General features: G+C 34.8%; 1 non-coding gene across 1 annotated transcript; it reads right to left on the minus strand.

Moving 5' to 3' along the window:
• Positions 1-74, minus strand: TRNAS-ACU (transfer RNA serine (anticodon ACU)). Its single transcript has one exon. It is a non-coding gene; the product is annotated as a tRNA-Ser (tRNA).
• Positions 75-4,729: the final 4,655 nt, after the last annotated feature.

The following is a 4,729-nucleotide window of genomic DNA, read 5'->3' on the forward strand; positions in this document are numbered from 1 at the left end:
TGTCCCTGGGTGGGATTGAACCACCAACCTTTTGGTTAGTAGCCAGAAACACTAACCGATTGCGCCACAGAGACACTTTGCAAAAAGTACATACTGACAAAGGCTAATAAGCATTCATCTAGAACGTTTCCTAGAAAAACTTTAAAAAGTCAATAATCTGGAGAGTTTTTGTAAGAATTTTCTTAAATCAACCAACGAAGAAACACATTGGTACTTTCCCATGATGAGTGAGTGCTTCAGGATCTCTTGCACTTACATGTGCAGCAGAGTACTGCAATGAAAGCATGCTGGGCCCATTACCCAGAGGTAGGCAGATTGAAACTATCCTCTGCTATATGCATTTTTTTTGTTAAAGTAATCCAAAACTGGGATTGATATGTTAGCTATTTTATGTTTACTTAAAGTACAATAACTTTTACCATTTTAATTTGTTTTAATAGTATATTGACAGTATTGTTTTCTTTCAAAAATCCACTTAATTTTCTTTACCCTATTATTAAAATGGTAATTGACAAAAACAAACTACATTGTCACCAGAAGAGCAATACAAAATGTACAAGTGATATATTAAAATCATCTTTCCAGCTTGAATTTCAATGATGCATTGGGGCAACGATTTTGTGAGAAACAACTTCACCCTTAAATAAAGATTTTCTTAATTCCTTACCTGTGTGCTAATTAGATATCACCTTGTTTTCACATTAAACAGACTTCCACATGAGAAAGCAGCAAGGATGCATTGGCGTTAATGTTTCCTGGTGTCAACCTGTATTATTTCAGTAGACATTGAAATGAGGATGCATCTTGCTGCCTTTCCAATGAAGCAAGTTTAATTTAGTAATAGGTGAAAAACCATCCTTACAAAGGTGTTCATCAGAGACTTGGCTTTGTGGACACTTTTCAGAGAACAAATTTGTTAGCATAAAAATAAAGCCAGAAAATGAAGAGCTGTTTAATCACTCAATTGGATTTTTTTGCCAGCATATTTCTTTTTCTCTGCAACCCACTGCTAAATTGTGCTTCCTAGCTGTTTTTATAAAATCACTGAATCAAATCTAACTCTGATTACATCAGAGAAGGCAAGGTACCCTACACAATAAGAGGGGATTTGAAATTTTGACTTGTCTACTTAAAGATCACCAAAATCTGATAACAAGGTCAATTACGTCCCTGGGTGGGATTGAACCACCAACCTTTTGGTTTATAGCCGTACAGACTAACTGATTGCGCCACAGAGACACTTTGCAAAAGTACATACTGACAAAGGCTAATAAGCATTCATCTAAAACGTTTCCTAGAAAAACTTTAAAAAGTCAATAATCTGGAGAGTTTTTGTAAAATGTTTCTTCCATCCACCAACGAAGAAACACATTGGTACTTTCCCATGATGAGTGAGTGCTTCAGGATCTCTTGCACTTACATGTGCAATAGAGTACTGCAATGGAAGCATGCTGGGCCCATAACCCAGAGGTAGGCAGATTAAAACTATCCTCTGCTATATGCATTTTTTTTGTTAATTAAAGTAATCCAAAACTGGGATTGATATTTTTGCTCTTTTATTTTTCATTAAAGTACAATAACTTTTACCATTTTAATTTGTTTTAATAGTATATAGACAGTATTGTTTTCTTTCAAAAATCCACTTAATTTTCTTTACCCTATTATTAAAATGGTAATTGACAAAAACAAACTACATTGTCACCAGAAGAGCAATACAAAATGTACAAGTGATATATTAAAATCATCTTTCCAGCTTGAATTTCAATGATGCATTGGGGCAACGATTTTGTGAGAAACATTTTCACCCTTAAATAAAGATTTTCTTAATTCCTTACCTGTGTGCTAATTAGATATCACCTTGTTTTCACATTAAACAGACTTCCACATGAGAAAGCAGCAAGGATGCAGTGGCGTTAATGTTTCCTGGTGTCAACCTGTATTATTTCAGTAGACATTGAAATGAGGATGCATCTTGCTGCCTTTCCAATGAAGCAAGTTTAATTTAGTAATAGGTTAAAAACCATCCTTACAAAGGTGTTAATCAGAGACTTGGCTTTGTGGACACTTTTCAGAGAACAAATTTGTTAGCATAAAAATAAAGCCAGAAAATGAAGAGCTGTTTAATCACTCAATTGGATTTTTTTTGCCAGCATATTTCTTTTTCTCTGCAACCCACTGCTAAATTGTGCTTCCTAGCTGTTTTTATAAAATCAATGAATCAAATCTAACTCTGATTACATCAGAGAAGGCCAGGTACCCTACACCAGAACAGGGGGATTTGAAATTTTGACTTGTCTACTTAAAGATCACCAAAATCTGATAACAAGGTCAATTACGTCCCTGGGTGGGATTGAACCACCAACCTTTTGGTTAATAGCCGTGCACACTAACTGATTGCGCCACAAAGACACTTTGCAAAAGTGCATGCTGACAAAGGCTAATAAGCATTCATCTAAAACGTTTCCTAGAAAAACTTTAAAAAGTCAATAATCTGGAGAGTTTTTGTAAGATGTTTCTTCCATCAACCAACGAAGAAACACATTGGTACTTTCCCATGATGAGTGAGTGCTTCAGGATCTCTTGCACTTACATGTGCAGCAGAGTACAGCAATGGAAGCATGCTGGGCCCATAACCCAGCGGTAGGCAGATTGAAACTATCCTCTGCTATATGCATTTTTTTTTGTTAATTAAATTAATCCAAAACTGGGATTGATATTTTGGCTCTTTTATTTTTACTTAAAGTACAATAACTTTTACCATTTTAATTTGTTTTAATAGTATATTGACAGTATTGTTTTCTTTCAAAAATCCACTTAATTTTCTTTACCCTATTATTAAAATGGTAATTGACAAAAACAAACTACATTGTCACCAGAAGAGCAATACAAAATGTACAAGTGATATATTAAAATCATCTTTCCAGCTTGAATTTCAATGATGCATTGGGGCAACGATTTTGTGAGAAACATCTTCACCCTTAAATAAAGATTTTCTTAATTCCTTACCTGTGTGCTAATTAGATATCACCTTGTTTTCACATTAAACAGACTTCCACATGAGAAAGCAGCAAGGATACAGTGGCGTTAATGTTTCCTGGTGTCAACCTGTATTATTTCAGTAGACATTGAAATGAGGATGCATCTTGCTGCCTTTCCAATGAAGCAAGTTTAATTTAGTAATAGGTGAAAAACCATCCCTACAAAGGTGTTAATCAGAGACTTGGCTTTGTGGACACTTTTCAAAGAACAAATTTGTTAGCATAAAAATAAAGCCAGAAAATGAAGAGCTGTTTAATCACTCAATTGGATTTTTTTTGCCAGCATATTTCTTTTTCTCTGCAACCCACTGCTAAATTGTGCTTCCTAGCTGTTTTTATAAAATCACTGAATCAAATCTAACTCTGATTACATCAGAGAAGGCCAGGTACCCTACACCATAACAGGGGGTTTGAAATTTTGACTTGTCTACTTAAAGATCACCAAAATCTGATAACAAGGTCAATTACATCCCTGGTTGGGATTGAAACACCAACCTTTTGGTTAGTAGCCGGACACACTAACCGATTGCGCCACAGAGACACTTTGCAAAAACTACATACTGACAAAGTCTAATAAGTATACATCTAGAACGTTTCCTAGAAAAACTTTAAAAAATCAATAATCTGGAGAGTTTTTGTAAGATGTTTCTTCCATCAACCAATGAAGAAACACATTGGTACTTTCCCATGATGAGTGAGTGCTTCAGGATCTCTTGCACTTACATGTGCAGCAGAGTACTGCAATGGAAGCATGCTGGGCCCATAACCCAGAGGTAGGCAGATTGAAACTATCCTTTGCTATATGCATTTTTTTTGTTAATTTAAGTAATCAAAACTGGGATTGATATTTTTGCTCTTTTATTTTTACTTAAAGTACAATAACTTTTACCATTTTAATTTGTTTTAATAGTATATTGACAGTATAGTTTTCTTTAAAAAATCCACTTAATTTTCTTTACCCTATTATTAAAAGGGTAATTGACAAAAACAAACTACATTGTCACCAGAAGAGCAATACAAAATGTACAAGTGATATATTAAAATCATCTTTCCAGCTTGAATTTCAATGATGCATTGGGGCAACGATTTTGTGAGAAACATCTTCACCCTTAAATAAAGATTTTCTTAATTCCTTACCTGTGTGCTAATTAGATATCACCTTGTTTTCACATTAAACAGACTTCTACATGAGAAAGCAGCAAGGATGCAGTGGCGTTAATGTTTCCTGGTGTCAACCTGTATTATTTCAGTAGACATTGAAATGAGGATGCATCTTGCTGCCTTTCCAATGAAGCAAGTTTAATTTAGTAATAGGTGAAAAACCATCCCTACAAAGGTGTTAATCAGAGACTTGGCTTTGTGGACACTTTTCAGAGAACAAATTTGTTAGCATAAAAATAAAGCCAGGAAATGAAGAGCTGTTTAATCACTCAATTGGATTTTTTTTGCCAGCATATTTCTTTTTCTCTGCAACCCACTGCTAAATTGTGCTTCCTAGCTGTTTTTATAAAATCAATGAATCAAATCTAACTCTGATTACATCAGAGAAGGCCAGGTACCCTACACCATAACAGGGGGTTTGACATTTTGACTTGTCTACTTAAAGATCACCAAAATCTGATAACAAGGTCAATTACGTCCCTGGGTGGGATTTAACCACCAACCTTTTGGTTACTAGCTGGACACACTAA

The sequence above is a fragment of the Pseudophryne corroboree genome, chromosome 8 (genome assembly GCF_028390025.1).
Source record: "Pseudophryne corroboree isolate aPseCor3 chromosome 8, aPseCor3.hap2, whole genome shotgun sequence".
Classification (NCBI taxonomy): domain Eukaryota; kingdom Metazoa; phylum Chordata; class Amphibia; order Anura; family Myobatrachidae; genus Pseudophryne; species Pseudophryne corroboree.